The sequence below is a fragment of the Arvicanthis niloticus genome, assembly GCF_011762505.2.
Source record: "Arvicanthis niloticus isolate mArvNil1 chromosome Y unlocalized genomic scaffold, mArvNil1.pat.X SUPER_Y_unloc_2, whole genome shotgun sequence".
NCBI lineage: Eukaryota > Metazoa > Chordata > Mammalia > Rodentia > Muridae > Arvicanthis > Arvicanthis niloticus.
Window position 1 is genome coordinate 4616297 of NW_023044979.1, and position 21934 is coordinate 4638230.

The 21934-nt window shown below is 40.4% G+C and overlaps 1 pseudogene; it reads right to left on the bottom strand.

The window, feature by feature from the left end:
- Positions 1-258: 258 nt before the first annotated feature.
- On the bottom strand, positions 259-12473 carry LOC143433967 (uncharacterized; annotated as a pseudogene).
- Between the last annotated feature and the right edge of the window lie 9461 nt (positions 12474-21934).

The window sequence follows — 21934 nt, forward strand, 5'->3', positions numbered from 1 at the left end:
TCCCCCTGGCCTTGGAGTCCACACCCCTCATTATGAGTCTCGACCTCAGCCCGGCTGATTCCTGAAATAAAGCCTCTTTCTGTTTGCTGGCCTCGATCTCCCAAGACTAGAGTGAGGGTCTCCCCTTCTGGGGGTCTTTCAATAAGGCCCAACACGATACAGTTCTCCTTTATGCACGATACAGTTCTCCTGAGGGCATGTTCATAGGTCCGCCAGCCAGTAACTGGAGGCAGCTCCAGTCATGCCCCTGCTTCAGATTCACAGGTGCCTCCACACACTCACAGGTAGCCCGGAACCTCTGCTTCCACCCGCCTGACACTGTACCTGGAAGCACTGGTCATCTCCCCGTTCTTTGGCAGAGGCAATCGGATCGAGTTGCATGGTTTGTGATGTCAGAAGGAGCTCGCTGATGCCACGAGGACCGCAGTGCTCCTCCTGGATCACAGCAGCAGCAGCAGCAGCAGAGGTCTCCAGGCTGGGGGTGAAGGCAATAGGCTCTGAGGGGATCTCCAAACACCTGGCCTGTGTGCCGGCCCCAAGTCTTCATGGGAAATGTAGTCTCCGACCTGATGCCATCTTGCTTTTTTCTCACGACATTATGGGATATGTAGTTTGAAGGCCAGCCGCCATCTTGGATTGAGTTTGCTACGCATAAGCAGTTAGTTCTCTGACAATCATCTTGGCACTAGTTCTCATGGGAAATGTAGTCTCAGGCCGGCCGCCATCTCTGTGTAGCCCTGGCTGTCCTGGAACTCACTCTGTAGACCAGGCAGGCCTTGAACTTAGAAATCTCCCTGCCTCTGCCTCCCAAGTGCTGGGATTAAAGGCGTGCGCCATCAATTATTAATCATTATTGGCTGTTGATTAGAATTGATTACTGATTATTGGTTAGCATTGACTGCTGAAATGTAGGTTACCCTAAAACTAATTATAAGCCCAGGCTGACCTCAAGGTCACTGACCTCAAGCTCTCCTGCCTCTTCTTCCCAAGCATTGGAGCATTGGAATTCACGCACCACCACACCTGGCACCAAAGAGTAATTGTTGTTGTTGTTATTATTATTATTATTATTATTATTATTATTATTATTATTATTATTATTGGTTTTTTGAGACAGGGTTTCTCTGCATAGCCCTGGCTGTCCTGAAAATCACTCTGTAAACCAGGCTGGCCTCAAACTCAAAAATCGCCCTGCCTCTGCCTCCCAAGTGCTGGGATTAAAGGTGTGTGCTACCACCACCAGGCCGAAATAAGTACTTACTAATAACAGTTTTAAAACACAAATAAACAAACAATTCACCTTTGTTTAGTAAAAAAAAAGTAGGGCAAGTACAAAAAACAAAAACACCACCCTATTCAAAGTCCTTTATATATGTAGTTTGTCAAAAGAATCTATACTCCAGATTAAAGGTGGATCTGAATATCTCAAAAGAACAAGATTAATAAAGGGTTTCTCACTTCAAAAGTTATAATTAAGAAATATGCCCCACAGCAAGCAGGGTTTGAGTTAGGGTTAGGGGATTAGACAGTCATGGATAGGATTAGGATAAGTGTTCTTAGAATTAGGTTTAGGAGGTTAGGAAATTCACAGGTGAGTGTTAGGATAGGGTTAGGCTCAGGGTTAAGGTTTAGGTGACCACCATTATTCTTGCTGGTCCCACTGTGTCAATATTATCCCTATTACACAAAGAAGAAATATCAGGCCTACAAGGTATTCATTTTATGTCTTAATGGTTTGTTTTATTCTTATTCTGATAGCTTCTCTCTTACTTAGAGAAAGGCTTCTAAAATGAACCTAAAGTCTTTCCAGCCATTTGCCCCCAAAACTAGCATGCTAGCTAAAGAATCAAAGATTTTGATATTCATAGAACTCTACAGATGATCAAAGGATAAGTTGCCAAGAGCCAGGCACACTGCTGCCAGCAAAGAACATTTATGCTTCTCTATGCTGGGTCTCACTGTCAGCTATTTCTGCAGTTAATTTTCCTCTGAGATAAAATGACGTTCAGTACTCTTCTGCTCTAGATATGTCTGGTTTACTTTCTGCCCAAACTAAAAATATGCTTATTAAACATTTCTATGTGAAGTTTTCACTTGACAATGAAAATTCTATAACAGAAATCCCAGCAAGAAATAGACACAAATTCATGGCTTATTAAAAATTGACTTTTTATTAATTACATGTAGAAAATACACATGAGACATGGTTTGTTATTCACATCATGTACTTAATAGCAAATTAATTACAAGTAAATTAAATTTGTTAACTTTACACTAGTTCATTTTGTTCCTGATGATAATAAACTTAAAAATTGATATGAAAGGACAAAAAATATATTTACTCCATATATCCACACAGGTAGAATAAATATAAAATGATAATATGGGACTGACTCTTTAATTGGCATATGTAACATGATATAATTAAAATTTAACATCTACTTTTAAAAATATGATACATGTAAACATACAGTTCTGGAGACAGTGATATCTCTTTGAACCCCATCCTATTTCTAGTACACAACCTGGTGTCTATCCCTTAAGATCATTAGTTACTTTTAAAGAGTTTACTACTTCTAGACTAGAAGATGTTATTAATATTATACATTGTCCTCCTTCATATAAAATAGCATATCTATGTTTTAATTATGATGTATGCATAATTAATGTTTTGTTTGTTTGTTTTTTGAGAAAGGGTTTCTGTGTAGCCCTGGCTGTCCTGGAAATCACTCTGTAGACCAGGCTGGCCTGGAACTCTGAAATCTGCCTGCCTCTGCCTCCCAAGTGCTGGGATTAAAGGTGTGCACCACCACTGCCTGGCTAGTTTTTATTTTTAAAATCAGATAAATATACAAAGGTAAGAAGATCTAGCACAGGGCTTATCTTGTCTTCTAAATTAAACCACAACCATTTTCATACCTTCAGGTTTGTTGAATTAAAATAATCACTGTAGCCACCTATGGTCATGAATCAACTGGGTTCACATGAAAGGGGGGCTGGGAATGAAAGGGCACTGAGGAAGAGAAGAGATGAAGCCAAGACAAAGTTCTCTGATCAAGGCTCAAGCTTTAATGTTCAGCTCTCGAAGACCCAACCCAAAACCCTTCCTGGTTTCAGCCGGAGATGGGTGGGATAATCCATAATCCATTCTTGGTCATGGCTGGAGATATCTCAAGGCAAGCCCAGGGGCAGTTCTGCTTCTGTGTTCTGTGCAGCTAAGGTGGGTAACTCCACCTAAATCCTATCACTTGGTCTGTTGTGGTAAGTAAGGTCTCTCAGGCCTGCTCAAGGCTTGGGGGGAGAGTACAAATCACAGCAGGGCTTTTTAAATGTTACTAAACTTCTAACAAAAAAGCATGACATATCTGGCCAGTATTTGTACAACTTGACAGGGGAATAACTATTTAGGTAACATATATTTGTCTCCAGATATACTGAGTAAAGTATTTTTAATGTGACTGATTGTAGGATGTCTACAGTCTCATAAGAAATACTTTGTCAATGGCTGTATAAAAAAACCAATTATTTCATTGTTATTCCAGGGTGAACTATGATAATTTTGAAATGTGGTGTCACTGAGAATGTAGAAAAAGAGGATATTAACTGCTTACTTTCTGCCCCTGAATAAATATTCTCACAATAGATTGTGAATTTTTTTTGTTCATAAAATATTAGAATGATCTAAAGATGTAAATGGTGTCAATAAAGAAGAAGTTATGCATAGATTATGATGGAAATTTCCAAAATGATAAGAAAAGCTAACCTACAAAGCTGGTGGAAGTTCTGAAGGAATAAATGAAGTATTTAAGGCACTTAGATCATAAAGTTTTTGGGAGATACTTATGGGATTAAAGTATCTGTATTCAGATGAACATTTATGACAAACTGGCTGTCATCTAAGTTTTATCCTATCCTGTGTCCAGTCTACATTGAAGAAAGTCAAAATACAGAGATGATTCCCTCAGAGCTTCCAAGGAAAGTTACACCCAATCTGAGAAAGATATGGAGTAATGTTCACTAAGAGAGAAATAGTACAAAGAAAAGCTTGAAGATACAGAGATTCTTCAGAAGATCAAGTGATAACCTAGACAAGAAATTTCAACAGACCTTAACAAAAGGTCAACAGAAGTTGATTTTGCTAAACGTGTAATCTTAAGCAGGCATAGGTAAAGGATGAAGGGACAAGAGTCCTAAAAAAATTTTGTTTGATCTTGTGAAATGTTATTTAGAAAATAAATTGTCACTCCCGATTCTCTTTGTCATATATAGATGCATCTCAATATCCCAGATGAAAGAAAAGTCCATGAAATACGTCAGCATGACAGGGTCTATATACAGCTGAGAAAAACTGAACAACCTTATTAAATACTGAGGTCAAATCTAAAACCTATACTTAGCAAATATGAAAGACCATCTCATTATCAAAGAGAACTTCTCAATAATAGATTGTGTTCTTTGTTACACAAACCATACATGCTCCCTGATTTATATGATGGCAGGAGTTTCTACCATCAAATGACCAGATTATAGGCTTATTCAAGTATCCTATCTCACGCTCTTGAACTTCAACTTCTTGTTCTGTGTTTTTTTTTTTTGTTGTTGTTTGTTTGTTTGTTTTCGAGACAGGGTTTCTCTGTGTAGCCCTGGCTGTCCTGAAACCTCACTCTGTAGACCAGGCTGGCCTCGAACTCAGAAATCCGCCTGCCTCTGCCTCCCAAGTGCTGGGATTAAAGGTGTGTGCCACAGCCACCCGGCCTCAACTGTCTTTTCTTTTAATGCAGCAGATACTTGTGCTTCATGTGCACAGAGAATCCAGAATGAGACTTGTGTACTGAGTATAAGCAGCTCTGCAAAAGATATTTATTAGATAAGGACAGCCACCTGTGTTCAGGGACATTATCCAGACAAAGTCAGGCAGAGCAATGGAAGCCCTGCTGATAAAGGAAGCCCTGCATTTTGAGCTGAGTTCCACTGAGACTTGTGGCCTGCAACCTTCACACAGGTTTTCCAAAACCTTGATTCCTGAAACCATGGATCTTGGCTGTGAGAGGAACTGTACCAAATACTGGAAGCTGATACAAAATGCATACAGCCTAGGACCCTTCCCATCTCTCCAGGTGGCTGTCCCATAATTGGCTGTGTAAAAGTGTCTTCTAGAGGTCATTCTATTTTACTATCAGTTCAGCCACCGTTATGGTAACAAAGGACTATGGTATTAATGGTAATTAATACCATTAGAATCCATGATCATTGGCCCACTGTCTCACTTCTCTGCTGTGAAATGAGTTCCTTCGATCAGAAACAATACTGTGTGGAATGCGATTGTGGTGAATGAGGCACTCAGTAGTGTCCATGGATCGTGGATTTGGCAGAAGCAATATGTGCATGAAAGGCAAAATCATAAGCAGAATATGTATCTATTCCAGGAAGGAGAAAGCTTTGTCCTTTGCCCAAGAGGAATGATCCGATGTAGTCAACCTGCCACCCAGTCACTGGCTGGACAACCCAGGATATAGTTCCATATCTAGGGCTCAGTGTTGGTCTCTACTGCTGGTAGATCTGGAACTCACCAGCAGATGTGGCCATGTCAGGCTTGGTGAGAGGACGACACTACTGTTGTATCCATGCATAAACCTCACTGTCATCCACCATGTCTACTATGTTCATGGTCCCATTGGAAAATGACAGATATGGCTGAGGACACATGCTGACTTCACACAGAATTAGATCACCCTAACTACTTGAGTTACTGACTGTATACTTCAGCTGAACTTACCTTTTGATCAGCATTTACATGGGACATAAGTACCTTTACATCCTTTGACCATTTTGAGAGATGTATCCACATACTTCTTACTTTTATGTCTTTCTCAACAATATTCTAATTTTTCTGTTTCCAAGTCTCTGACAGTTAAGCCATCCCACTGTGTATAGCTGATGATTCAATGAATAATCACACATTTCCAGACAAATACATGAGCATGACTACTGCATGAAGCTCTGAACTGTGGTGATTTCCCTTTACTTGATGTCTTTCAGGATTGTCCAAGAAGCATGTTTTCATGCTGCAGTTGTTCACATTTGGATTGGGCCTGCATAACAGGCAGAACCCTTAGTAAGCACGGCCTAGTTAATTTCTTCCTCAGTCATTTGATGATAGGGCCTGTACCAGGAAGTCCTAGGTGCATGTACAATACCTAGGGGCCATTGTACAGGAATAGAAACTATAGGCTTCTAGGCAAGTCAGGTACCTAGGATTATTTTTCATGGTGCCCCGCTTCCCAGCAAAACCCAAGCCTAGCTTTACTGCTCTAGGCTAATCCCAAACAAGATTAGAGGTTCCAAGTTACACCCTCAACAATACCACGGTCTCCAGGTTCATTCCCCAACAAATCCTGCACCTCAGGTTACAAGACCATGCCTAACAACCAATAATGCAGAGGGGAGGTCAAGTTAAGTTTATGATGTGACTCCCAGTACCAGTCAATTATGTTAAAGGCCACAGTAGCTTTTCAATTAGATGCTTGCACACATCCTCCCCACTTGCTGCTTACAATACAGCCTTTCCCCACAGACATTTGGGGCTCCACCACCACCAAAACAGTCTTGGCTGATGCTGGTGCATTGTGCATGGGGACAAGCTAGCTCAAATAGAATAAAGACCCTGCTGGGAGTTGCCATCAGATTGGCTCCTGTGTGTGTCATTTTGGGGATCACTAACATTTCCCTGGCACGATATGTTCAATTTCTAAAAAGATAAAATAGCAGGCCAAGATAATTCTTTCAAGAGAAGATAGATGGATAGAGTTGATGATAGAGCCTTGCTCTAATACTTCAAAATCTGTGATTCACTAATAAACACCTGCCAAAGGCTCCAAACAACATTTTTTTGCAGCACTGAGCATCAGAGAAAGGGATTGGGTGCTAAAAGCAATTTTCAATCACATACAGAGGCCAGACTCAGCTACAGGCAACATTCCTATGAACAGAAATAAATAATAAGTAGGAGTTTTTAAAAAGTGTAAAAATTATTTTTTAAAAATGGACACATGGACAAAGCTCCTGAGTTCCTCTGGCTGCCTGGGCTGGAACATGGCCCCTTCTATTACATCATCACCAGCTTTCTATTTTTCAACAACTTCACTGCCTAAGCTTGGCTGTCCTTGAACTTGCTCTGTAGATTAACCTTGACTCAGATCTGCATGGCTCTGTCTCCTGAATGCTGGGAAATACATGTGTAACACTTTGCCCATACCTAAACTTTTCCTTACTTAAAACATGTTCTGTACCAGGAAGACTTGAATCAGAAATCTGCTTGATGTTTATCTGGGATTTAAGGAATATACCTCCATGCCTGTCCTTAAGTATTTTATTTTAGATCTAAAAATGATAACTCAGAATACTAATCACAATCCATCAATTGTCAATTACACACATACTGGTAACTTTTGTGTCCACATGAAAACAACAACTAGGTAATAATAATGCCTAACACAATACAGTTCTCCTTCATACAACTCTACATCCATAAGTTTCGGTGGATGGAATCTTGCACTAATGTCACCATTCGTTAAATACCATTTAATATCATTGATCACAGAATTTAGCTTCATTCAACTTCCTGGTTAGATTTTCTCTTTTGACCTAACATTTTATATATTTTTTCTTTCTAATATTACTATGCTTGCTCAAATCATCATGAGACTAAACATAGGTCAAAGGCTTTGCTGGCTTCACTGTGACTTCCTTAGTCAATGCAATGAACATCAACCTCTTTACCTTATCTTCAAGGACACTCTACAGACAAGGGCAAAAGCAGCAACCTTCTTCTGCAAACCATCATAAAAACTATACACAGAGTTCAAATCACCCTCAGTATATATGTGTTTCATATTCCTACTAGGATGGCCCATTAAGTTCTACTTATTGCATATACAAATCCAAAGTCTAAAAACCCACATTGCACCATAAAACAAAACAAAAAACCATGGTCAGGCCTATCAAAGCAATATTTAAGTCTGGGGTACCAACTCCTGTCTTAGATAGAATTTCCATTGCTACGAAGAAACACTGTAACCAAGGCAACCGTGTTAAAGGCAAATATTTAATTGGGCCTGGCTTACACTTTCAAATGTTTAGTCCATTGTCATCATAGCAGGAATGTCAGCATGCAGGCAGCCATGATGCTGGAGAAGGAGCTGAGAGTTCTGCATCCTCATGTGAAGGCATCCAGGAAAAGACTGTCTTCCAGCCAAGTTGTAGGAGGGTCTGATTTTTACTGCCTGAGCTCCAAGGGCCAACACCCTAGGAGTTCAATTCCTTCAAAAGGAAACATCTCCCACAAGGCACATCTCTTAATATTGACACTTCTTAGGGTCAAGCATATTTAAATCACCAGAGTTTATTTCTATTATACTTTCTGGTATCTTGATAGAAGACTAAAGTCTTTAGTAAGTAATCAATCTATTAAGGCCTTTGTATATTACAATAGTCTTTGAGCACCTTCAAAGATATCAAAAGTAATCTGTGACTGCAAATAAGTTGTATGATCTTACCCAACACACCAACATTGAGTTTCTCAAGGTTATTTATTATGAGAAAACAAATGTGACAATCATTTCAAACTTTACAGAGATATGCACAGGCTTTACCACATTCATTACATTTGTTAAGGTTTCTCTAAAGTGTGTGTTTAAGTGTTTGGAGAGTACAGTGACATGCAAAGGCTTTACCACATTGACTACATTCATAAGGTTTCACTCTGCACATTTTCTTTTGTGTATTCAGAGATGACTGTGTCCTGGAAAGGCTTTACCTCATTCATGACATTCATTTTCTCTCCAGTATATGTTCTATTATAATATTGAAGACCACTCTGATGTGAAAAGTCTTTACCACATTGATGACATTCATAAGGTTTCTCTCCAATATGTATTCTTTTATGTCTTTGGAGACCACTGTGACATGAAAAGGCTTTACCACATTGACTACATTCATAAGGTTTCTCTCCAGTATGTGTTCTTTTATGATATTGGAGATGATGGGGTCTTGCAAAGGCTTTACCACATTGACTACATTCATAAGGTTTCTCTCCAGTATGTGTTCTTTTATGATATTGGAGAGCACTGTGACATGAAAAGGCTTTACCACATTAATTACATTCATATGGTTTCTCTCCAGTATGTGTTCTTTTATGATGTTGGATATTACTGTTACTTGAAAGGCTTTACCACTCTGACTACATTCATAAGGTTTCTCTCCTGTATGTGTTCTTTTATGTATTTGGAGATTACTGTGACTTGAAAAGGCTTTAGCACATTGATTGCATTCATAAGGTTTCTCTCAAGTATAACTTTTTTCATGCCTGCAACAGTAATGGGCACATGTGAAAGGTTTACATTTCATTAGCCTGATCAATCATTTTATCAATATGAATAAATTTTACAGTTGGTCTAATAATGAAGAACACTTAAATCTTAAGGTTTTATCACTTTGATGTTCATTGTTGTACTTCCTCACTGTGGGTTGTTTACCTCTTTGAAAATCCTGTGATGGTAAGAATATTTATTACATGGCTCACATTTATAGAATACTTTATCTATATGAGATTTCTATATGATGTTTTTAACATGGTATAAGAAATATGGGATAACTCAGAGCATTAAAACACGGATTGCATTCTGAGTTTTTCCTGCAGTGTACATCACACAACAGCAGCACTGTGAACCAAGGTTTAACAAAAGAATTTACATGTTCTAGTACCCATAGAGATTTTCTGCAGTGTGACTTTCAGGATATTCCTAGTAAAGTCAGAAAACCAATTAATTGCAAATGTCTATCATATTCAGAAAGTCTACCAAAGGCAGAATACTACATATCTTCTCATTGTTCTGAAGTAGATAGAGGTAAATTGTCCCTTTTAGTATCTCTAAGCTCACATGGTTTCATCCATTCTGACAATTGATAAACCCATTAAAAAGGAAGAACAAATGAAGGGTTTTCCACATCGAATTCACACACATTGACTTTTTGTTCATTGTAGACATGATTAATGTTCCTCCACGACAACATTCTTGACTCCCATAAACTGACCGCACAACAAACTTAAAAGTTTCACTACAAGAATATGAGTATCACCAAATTTATCACAGAGTATTTGCTTATTAGAAGGTTATGGATACATGTTTATCACTATTCAATGTGCAACATCTAAATATTATGAGACTATACAAATTGGTAGTTCCACAATATGGTTTTAATGGAGATACAAATCAAATAAAGGAATCACTTAAGGCATTGTTTTTTTTTCTCCTCTTTCTTATGGAATTGCCTTGCAAACACCAATCAGATAACTGACATTGAGGTACATAGTTTTTGGAGAATATTATAATTATAGCTACAATAAATGGACTAATATTTTACACACTTGCCTTCCTTTAAAACTTCCAGATCATAGTAAAATTATCTCACAGGCATATTTGTATTAGCTTAAATATTAAAATTACCTTTCATGACTTCTAGAAGTTTGAAGTTTTTGTTTTAAGTATGATGGTCTTCCAAATTATAGCCTGAAACCAAGGTACCAGAAAATGAATGATATGGTATTGAAATTAGGAAAAATTCAAGTTACACTGAATTTTCACAGCAATGAACCTGATATATTCAACTCAATATTACTTGTTCTCTACTGAAATAAGAAATTATCATCAGTAACCCAGAAACATTTTTTCTTTTACATTGAAAAGCAAAAGAAAATTCACAGTCTTACCTATAGCAGTGAGGTTCCAGTAGGTCTCAAGCATCACATCTTTGTAAAGATTCTTCTGGGAAGGATCCAACAAATTCCACTCTTCTTCAGTGAAGTTCACATGCACATCATCGAAACTCACAGCTTCCTAAAATATCACATACATGTGTACAACACAAAGCCTGATACTGACATCACTACAAACTAAAGGTATGCTTCCTAGACAATATAATCATATAATTCACGTGATTCCTCCACTTATTTGCTGACACACAAATTATAATCACCATGTCAGTTTAGAAGGAACTTGAAATATTGACACTAGAACCCTTGACACAGGGTTCACCTGTGTCACTCCTGAACCCTTGAATGGGATATAGCCTTGCAACACAAATGACAATTGAGAGAGGTATGCAGGGGAAACAGATCAACTGTACTGAGCACACATCTGAAAAGCTGTATGAACAATTACTAACTACAAATGTGATGGGCAAGCTGTGTGTATTTGCTCATGTCTTTAATCACAGAGGTACAGGCAGGTGTATGTCATTGAGCTGGGATACCAGCACAGTCTATGCAGTGAGTTTCAGGACAGCAAAAGTTACATGTTAAGAACCTCACTCTGCTACAAAAATAAACCAGGAAAAAATGATAGAATGAACTCACAGTTCTTTACTGAAGTTCTTGCAAAGAATTATACATTCACTGCAGTTCTGTATTCATCTTGCATAAACATAAAGTTAACCAGTTTAAACAGCAACCTTAATTAAATTTTACCTTAAAAATGCATGTTTAAACAGTTAAAATGGACATGTGAAATATTAATAATGTATGTTTTGTTTTGTTTTGTTTTTATGTTTTTTTTGAGACAGGGTTTCTCTGTGTAGCCCTGGCTGTCCTGGAACTCACTCTATAGACCAGGCTGGGTTCAAACTCAGAAATCTGCCTGGCTCTGCCTCCCAAGTGCTGGGATTAAAGGCATGTGCCACCACTGTCCAGCTATGCCTGTCTTCCCAATGTATTCTATAAAAGACAAAAGGGTTTGGACACATGTGCTGCAGAGTCAGAGAAATCACTCATTTCTACAAGAAAGTAACTGGTCCAAATGTTTTGGGCAGATTCAGAATCAGCCATGACAGTGAAGTTACTCAGAGGACACCTGCTGATCTAACTAGTGAGGAGCATCACCAGGGACCTCACAGGTGGTCACATCTGGCTGATGCTTCCCATGCAGCCCCAGAGAGGACCCAGCACCCCAGCACCCACTGCTCAGCCGCCTGCCCTTACCCATTGTGGGAAGTGATCCTGTGCTCACCATGACTCAATTTCAGAGCTTCCCTCAATTTCACAGCACCTGACAGCAGGGCTCAGAGCAGGACACAGAAAGCCACTTAAGACTGCACAGGAACAATGAACTTGCAGACTGGCATCCAGAACAATCTGCCTCCTTCTCTGATTGGCAGGTCTGCTTGAAAGCTTGATTGACCAGTGAGTCTTATCACTCCTCAAGGTTAAAGTGTGCTTTTGACCATGAAAGACAGCATTCAAACAACGAAACAAAGCAGACAATTAACACACATGAGAAGCAAGCAACAAAATAAAAACAGAGTTGAGTTCAGGCTCACTTATTTCTTGCCACAGTTTCATTAACATGACTTACCTTCTCGATGCAAGAGATTCCAGTGGTGATCACCTTCATTTCACTTCTGAATTTTTGCCAGATCATTCTTCCAGCAAAATCCCTCACTGGGTCTCTCTTCTTCTCTTCAAGTCCCAAGTCCTAAGTTCCTAGTCCCTAGTGCCTCCAAGTTCAAGTTACTTCTTCCAAATTCTCTTCCAAGTGCCTGCTACCTAATGCCTAATTCCTACTCCAATTTGTACTCCAAGTTCTGCTCTCTGAAGTGTCTGATTCTCTGCCGTCTGCCTCTGCCTTTTATATGTCTAACTTCTAAGTCACGCCTCTAAGTCACACCTTTAATCATGCCCTTAGGTCTTGTCTCTAAATCTGATCTCTAAGTCACACACCTTTAATCTCACACACCTTTAATCTCACACACCCAAGGAAAGTCCTGGGTATCCAAAGCAAGATGTTACCAGAGTGTGCTCAGCTGTTGTAGGCTATTGTAATACAAATCTCATGTCAGGGTATATGGCTCAAGATGGCTGTAAAGCTGATAGCTGCTTTCTGCTAAGAGTCAGCTCCTAACAGAAATGGGACAAAAAATTAGTCAGCCTGAATTCAATTCTCTGTTTTGGTTTTGTTTGCTGCTCACATGTGTTAATTTTCTGCTTTTGTTCTTGCATGCTGTCTTTTTTTGTTCAAAATAAAAGGAAGCGTAAGTTAGAATCCAAAATACAACCACAGGTTGATGACAATTTGTCAGAGTCAGATTGTGCTGACAAAGAGGAAGAGGAAGTCAAATTTTATGACACTGAAATGCCCTCTCCCTAATTACCTTCACCTCCAAGTACTCCCACAATGGAGACAATGGTTGTAGATCCCAAAAAGCAGTTACAGGAAAAAATTTCTACCGTTAAACAACTGATAGAGTTAGAAAAAGAGTATCAGGACTTAAGTAATCAGTTTACAGAAATTAAGAACAGGGAAGAGGTCACAAGAGACTAACTGTGAAAATCCCCCGGATTTTCACATTCCTCAACCTGGTGTCCAAAGGCAGTCCCTATCTTCTAGCTTTAGTTCAGCTACAGATCAGCCAGAGGAGAGAGACGCTAAGGCTTTCCCTGTATCAGAGGCCAGAGATGCTTAAGGGTTGTTGGAGACATCACACAGGGTTTAATTTTCAAATTATTAAAGAATTAAAATATGCAGTATCTCAATATGGTGCCACTGCTCCCTTTACTCTTTCAATTTTAGAATTTGTTGCAGAGGAGTGGCTGACTCCTAGTGATTGGAATACATTAGTGAGAGTAGTTCTTAGTGGTGGAGACTATCTTAATTGGAAATCAGAGTATCATGAGAATTGTAAAGAGACAGCTAGGAGAAACATTCAGGCAGGCAATGGTTGGTCCTTTGATGCCTTAGTAGGAGAAGGGCAATTTGCTTCTAGTGATAACCAGATGCAATATGACCCAGGTTTATATGCTCAAATTCAAAATGCAGCCATGAAGGCTTGGCATAAACTTCCAGTAAAGAGATACCCTGGTGCATCTTTAACAACAGTCAGGCAAGGGCCTGATGAGAGATTTTCTGACTTTGTTCATTGATTAATAACAACAGCAGGGAAGATTTTGGTAATGCAGAGTCAGGTGTAGACTATGTGAAACAACTTGCATATGAAAATGCTAATACTGCCTGCCAAGCGGCCATTAGACCCTACAGGAAAAAGACAATGTCAATCATGTGTTAAACTTTTACCAGTTCCTCATTTGGGTGTAAATCCAAAGGGAATGATACTAAACAGTATCTGGCAAATGGATGTTACTCATTATAATGAATTTGGCAAGCAAAAATATCTACATGTATGTGTAGACACATACAGTGGTTTTATTTATGCAACATTACAACCTGGACAAGCAAGCTAGCATGTGATCACTCATATGCTTGCTACAATCGCTGTATTGGGTGTGCCTAAACAGATAAAAACTGACAATGGCCCAGATTATACAAGCTCCAGTTTCCACCAATTTTGTGAAAAATTGGGAATACTACATAAAATGGGTATTCCATATAATCTACAGTGCCAAAATATTGTAGAAAGGGCACACCAAACCATTATATGTCAATTTGAAAAAAAAAGGGGGGGGAATGGTACCCTACCAAGGGATCCCCAGAAATATCTTTCATCATGCACTCTTTATTTTAAATTTTTTAAATTTGGATTCTGAAGGAAAATCTGCTGCAGATAGATTCTGGCATCCTGATACCAAAAAGAATTTTGCAACAGTCCTCTGGGAAGACCCATTAACTGGAACCTGGAATGGGCCAGATCCAGTGCTTATCTGGGGATGAGGTTCTGTTTGCATATATTCCCAAACTGCAGATGGCTGCCAGAGAGACTGATTAAACAAATAGACAACAATAACAAATCTAGGGAGGAGAAACCCCCTGAGAAGCTTATTTTTTCTTCACAGGAAACATGAAGATGCTTCACAATTGCCTTCAAACTGGAACAGATCAACGAGTAAACCTGACCTGAGAAGTTATCAGTGCTGAAGAAGACATCACCACCCATATCTCCAGGGTGGCTCTATTGGACTCTTGATTCCCTGACTTATGATTTAGTGGGGAACTAGATTGTTTTAGATTTAGTGGGAAATTAGATTGTTTAGACCCAGGAGAAAACACACTACAACAGGTACCAGTTACTATAGTTGTTTTTTGGGTTTGAGATTGACTAGAGCAGGAACAGAAATTTCCTTACTTGTTTTCTTTAGATCAAAGCTATGATCAGTTTTGTGTTTCTATAGATTTAGATTCTGACATAAGACATTTTTAAACAGAATAGAAGAAGCTTACACTTTTTACTCCTCTGATAGAGGGAGTTATGTGTTGCCCTTAAAAAGAGTGTTGCTGTCATACTAACTATTCAGGCGTTGTTAAGTCTCTTGTCTGTTGGGTCCATGTGGTTCAACAAGCTGATGGCTTTTGTATGGCAACGCATACAGGTCCATTATTACAGGCTGGAAGTAGGGGATTGTAAAGCCTCTGTCATCAAGACTAATGAGGTATATCCCCTAACTTACTCGCTAAGCTGGATAGTCAAAGACGGGTAAGAGAGCATACCGAGACCCTTGCCCCTAAAAGAAGGGAGGCCTCACCATCCTAAGACAGGAGCTCAACCAATGGCTGTTGAGTATCCAAGGATGGGAAAGGGAGGCTGGGGTCCTTTGCTCCAACCTAGGACAGGCACGGTTTCCGTAAATTTTCCCAGCCTTCCCTTTTGAAAAAAAATTTTAAAAGGGGGACCTGTTGGGGGCCGACTTTTAGCAGAAAGCGGCTATCAGCTTTGCAGCCATCTTGAGCCATATACCCTGACATGTGACTTGGATTACAATAGCCTACAACAGCTGAGCACACTCCGATAATCTTGGTTTAGATACCTTGAGATTAAAGGTGTGTGAGATTAAAGGTGTGTGACTTAAGAGTATGACTTAGAAGTGTAGAGATCAGATTTAGAGACAAGACCTAAGGGCATGATTAAAGGTGTAACTTAAAGGTGTGACTTAGAAGTGAGACATATAAAAGGCAGAGACAGAACAGAGAGAATCAGACACATCAGACATTAGGTAGAAGACACTTGGTTCTAGAGAGAATCAGACACTTCAGAGAGTACAACTTGGAGTACAACTTGGAGTCAGTTAAATGATACATTATGGAGACACAGAGGAGAGGACCAGACACAGCAGAGAGAAGACAGGTAGTAGGCACTTGGAAGAGAACTTGGAGGGAGTAAGTTGGAACTTGGAGGGACTAGGAGCTAGGGACTAGGCATTAGGAACTCAAGACTTAGGACTTAGACTAAAGAATAAACGGGATTGAATTACACACAGTCTGGTCTCCATTCTTCGAGTCCGACCTCACTCTCTCTTTCTTGCTGAACCCCTACCCACGGACCAGAGCGGCAGCTTGGACTGGAGTACAGTGGCCCCCAAATGTGGGTCGGCCAGGGCCTCAACATTTTGCTTGGGTCGTGATATTTTTTGGCCACCCCAACGTTGGGCTAGTGTGGACCCCAACAATGCTACTCAGTTGGCTTTTACCCAATGGCAAGAGGAATTCATCTAGTCCCTGTTCTCAAGAACTTAACACTGTTGCTAGAAAATTTCTTTCTAATTAATCATGGTTAGCACAATGAGATGCCAAGTCCAGCTCAGAGGTTTTCATAACTGGGTTATACAGGTACCAGGTAGCACACAGATTTAAATATTAATGTCAGTGTAATTTTAGTGAGTGTGTGTGTGTGGGGGGGATAAATAGACCCAATATCAAAAATCTATGTTGAATGTTCATTTGTCCGTTTATTCATTTCACAGATATATATTGGCTGTGACCCAGCCTCACATTGTTTTAGCTCCTGGCTATCCAATACAGGGCAAATAGTCAGCCCAAAGTCTCTGTTCTCACAAATATTGAATTAGATTCAAATAATTTATATACATGCTAAAGCAGAGCAATTTTAAAAAAGAAAGCCACAAACATCACAAAGCAGAGAAATATCAATGATAATCTGGAGCCGGCTCTTATTTGATGAGTGACCTTGTGCCACTTTCTTAGTCTTTCCATGCCTCAGTTTCCCCTTCAACAGCATAGTGATAGGGATAGTTGGAGAGTCACCACATTGTCCGAGTTACAATGACCACTGCAGGAGCTGATTGTGTGACACTCTCGAAGGGTCGAGCATATAGTAAGCATGCCTGAAGTGTTTGTTCACTTGGCTTTGAGTGCAGGATAAAAGTTGTAAAGATGAAGCGATGACTCAATTCTGGGAAGCTCAGCCCAGGATCTTCCCAAGCACCTGGGGAACTTGTTAAGATGAGCCTTTCCCAGGCCCCACTCTAGAGAATTTGACCTAGTAGATTTGGGGCAAGGCCCAAGTTTTACTGTTCCTCCCTTGCTTTTATGTGAGCTATCCAGTACTGCATTAGGGTTCAGATGGGCCCCTCTGGGACAGAGTAGGATACAGTGCCTTCCTCGATGTTGTGATATTTTAGAGAATGAGCTACTAGGCCAAGATTTGGGGTCAAGAGGAGGTGTCTGGCAGAAGGAGCAGCTTCAAAGAAGCAGAGAAGAACAGGTTTGTTGATGAAAGTTCAAGAAGTTTGCCATGAGTAGGGTCAGTAAGTGAGGGTGTCTAGCGGCTCCACTCAGAGGATATTGTGCAGCCTGTCCTCCTCACACCCCATGCAAAACATGCTGAATCAAGCTTCATGGAAATCTGCCAGCGAAGAGCATTTTGCAATTTTGAGTAGTTTGCATTTTCAAACTTAAATTATTACAGCTAGAAATTCAAAGAAGGTACCATGAAGGGGGGCAAAAAAAGATTCCAATGTGATCTGTTGAGTGATTGGTAGGTCAATAATACTTTGCTCTCTCCCAGCAGTTCCTATATATACCCACCCCAAGGATTTCTTGAGTTTGAGAAGCTGAGACAGGCAAAAGACCCGGTATACAAAACCAGAATGTAGTCCACAGTGAAATCCTGTAAAAACATGTTTTTTTCAAAACAAAAAAGCAGAACATACTCAGTAGTCTTACATGTTTTGGGAAAGATTGACCAGGGAGCCTGTAGAAGAACCAAAAGTCTGGAGGCTCCATTTCTTAACACTGAGGCAGAGGGATGGGAGTGAAGGCTAGAATCAGATGGTCCCAGCTTTGATGCCTCACTTCCCCTTGAATTAGTCGTGGGACCTTTGAAGAGAATCCTAGAAAGAGAGAGAGACATTGTTGTGAGAAGAATATGGGACATAGATGCTTGGAGAATCCTATCTGTGAAAGTCAATTGTTTATCAGAAGTAAACAGGCATCCAAAAGCTAAATTAAAAAAAGAGGAAGGCTCAAGAGGGAGTTGAGATGAGGAAGCTTTGCACTTGAGACTTGTGGAGAACACAATCTAAACTGTATGTGGCTTAGATATTTGACTAAGGGTTGCAGACCCTGAAAGCACAGAGCAATGAGCTAGGGAAAGTTGAAAAAGTATACATACCAGCTGCTGGGATGTACACACACACACACACACACACACACACACACACACACACCACAGGGGATGGGAGTGTGGAGCTCCCTGAGCTGTTGTCAAGCCCTGACATTCATGGCTACTAGGAGGAACCAAAAGAAGGGTTGTTGGTGGTGGGTAGAGAGTGGGAAGAGAAAGGTAAGACAAAAAGGGAAGGAAAGGAGCTTGGGTGTGGTTTAATGTACAAAGGACCTCAAGCAGGAAGAAAACTTCTTCCAATAATCTGAGCTCATTTATCCTCATGAAGAAGTCTAATCTAGATGATGATGATGACGACGACGATGATGATGACGACAACGATGGTGACGATGGTGATGATGGCAATGATGATTTGCTTGGGATCCAGAGTCTTGCTACAAAGTTCCAACTGCTTGGTACTTACTTTGTAACCTAGGTGATCTTGAACTCCCAGCAATTCTCTTGCTTCCAGCTTCTAAATGGGAGAATTATAGGTGTTTGTGTGTGTGTGTGTGTGTGTTTGTGTGTGTGTGTGTGCATTTCCAGCTTCCAACCTGGATTACTGAACACCTATTATGTGCATTTCCTCATTAAGAGTTGATCATGGAGTTCTTCTAAGCTCCAATGTATGCCCCAGGGCCCCTGCCATCTACACAAGACTGAATTTGTTCACTGCAAATTATGGTTATTAGGAACTTCAAAATACTACATTGTAAGAAATCATATCTTTGCAGATGTAAGTATTCAAATGGGGTCATGTTGGATAAGGGCAGATATTAAGTCTGATGACTGGGGTCCTTGCAGTAAAAAGAGAGGGTCTCAGCTAGGGAAATCCTATGGCTCAGTAAGTAAAGTACTTGACACTTTACACCATGAGGACTTGACTCCTATGCCCAAGATGTGTGAAAATGTCAGGTGTCTTACCATAAATTTCTAACTCAGCACTGGGAGGAACAAATAGGAGGATCCCTGGAGCTTTCTAGCCAGGCACTGTACCCTAATTGATGATCTCCAGCCAAGGAACAATTCTGTCTTAAATGAGGTGGATGCCATTCCTGAGGATGACCCGAGCCTGTCCTCTGGCCTGTATGTGTATAGAAAACATACATGCGATGGGCAGTGGTGGCACATGCCTTTAATCCCAGCACTTGGGAGGCAGAGGCAGGCAGATTTCTGAGTTCGAGGCCACCCTGATCTTCAGAGTGAGTTCCAGGACAGCCAGGGCTACACAGAGAAACCCTGTCTTGGAAAAAAACAAAAAACAAAAAACAAAACCACACAAAAACCACTTAGCAGATATAAAGGTGACCATGGTTACTCAAAAGGTAGATTCATACTATAAATGAACTTTAATAAGGTTTTAAAAGATTTAAATGTCAGAAAAGTCACATTGGGTGACTACTACAATTATTATGGTGTCAGTACCTTCCATGTGCTTGCTGTGTGGTTTGCTTATTCCTGAGCCCATGTCCCTTACCCTATGGATCAGTGAATGTAAACCCTGGTTAATCTAGGAAGATGAAGACCTAATTGTTTACAATTACCTCTTTCACTTTTTTTCTTCTTTCTTTCTTTCTTTCTTTTCTTTTCTTTTCTTTTTTTTTCAAGACAGGGTTTCTCTGTGTAGTCATGGCTGTCCTGGAACTCACTCTGTAGACCAGGCTGGCTGTGAACTCAGAAACCCGCCTGCCTCTGCCTCCCAAGTGCTGGGATTAAAGGAGTACACCACCACTGCCCAGCACACCTCTTGCACTTTCAAAGGTGTTCTGATTTGTAGCAAACATAGGTGAGATTGTATTTTACTTGTTACTTTTTTGTGGTTTTTTGAGACAGGGATTCTCTGTGTAGCCCTGGCTGTCCTGGAACTCACTCTGTAGACCAGGTTGCCCTCGAACTCAGAAATCGACCTGCCTCTGCCTCCCAAGTGCTGGGATTAAAGGTGTGCACCACCACCGCCCGGCAACTTGTTACTTTTTGGAGTTGAAATTATATCATGTTTACTATATATTTCAAAGAAAAATTTCCCCCAAAGATTTAGCTACTCAGACTTTCCATCTGAACAGTGATCTGTGATTTGAGAACCACCCAAACTGGTTGTCACTGAGACATTTTCAGGCTGTGTGTGTAGGCTAGGGATTTGAAAGTAGATCTCTGGTGTAAGACAAGGCTGGGATTGTAGCTGAGGAAAACTAGGTCACATTAGCAATGTAACCTTGGCATCTAATGAACAACCACTCCATTTGTGATAACCATTTTCCCCTCATGAATGCAATTAAAATAATTGTATTGTCTAATATATAGAATTGGTGAGACAATGGTGATACATGCAAACTCCCTCAAGTCCTCAAAACCAAACAAACCAAGAAACAAAAAGTGCCTTAGCACAATATTGGCCACAAGTCACAGATTTCTCAAGCACTAGTCTAAAAAGTTCTATGAATTGTGCTTGAACTGTTCAAAGCTTATTTGGGCTTGAAGTAAACTTCTAGACAGTGGGAGCAGAAGATCTGCAGGAGAAGACACTACACAGCCCAGACCACCCACCATCAGCTATAGCCGTGGGAGGACCCTCAGGACACACTAACCTAACTGAAGACAGTCCAAGAACAAAATGTGCAGCTAAGGGACAACACCAGCTGAAAACAAGCCTTGGACCAGGAACCCATGTGTGGCGCTTTGCTGTGACCTTTAAAATACCTGCCTTTGTCAAAGAATTTGTCTAGCCCCCAGAGCAAGACAGCAAGACACTATGAGAAATGTTCCACCTCATTTAGGGATTTTCAGTCAGAATGAACAGAGAAGGTCCTCTTGGCTCATTCAGTACTGGGAGAAGTTTGTTCACAAGCACTGGTGGCTTCTAGAACTAGGGAGAAACAGGCTTGGAGTGGGTATAGCCAGATGTTACAGAGTGCCACACAACTTAATGTCTCCAGGGACCCACCAGAAAGGATGTGCTTGGACGGCTTGTGGCTCACTCCAGGGACACTTTTGCTTTTTTTGTAATGTTGAGATTTGAATCCAGAACCTACAGCTTGCTACATTGAGGAACACCCTCAGCACTCAGTCACCCTAGTGAAGATCCATGTCAGCTTGTCATCTACTGGACAACTAACTCCTCGTTAAAGGAGAGCATGGTGCTTTCTCAGGCTGCCCCAGCCCACTCTCTCTGAGCAGGAGGAAATGTCAAAAGGAAGGACTAGGCACAGAGTTCAGTTGGTAGGGTGCTTACGTATACCATACAAAGTTCAGCACTGCAGAAAAGATGGTATGTGCCTACAATACCAGTGCTGACCTGTATCCCTGGTACTCACTAGATGAGGCAGGAAGAACAGTAGTACAAGGCCATCCTTGACTTATAGAGAATTTGAGAATCCTCTGATATACATGAATCCTTGGGAAGAAGAAGAAGAAGAAGAAGAAGAAGAAGAAGAAGAAGAAGAAGAAGAAGAAGAAGAAGAAGAAGAAGAAGAAGAAGAAGAGAAGGAGGAGGAGGAGGAGGAGGAGGAGGGTGAGGAGGAGGAGGAGGAGGGAG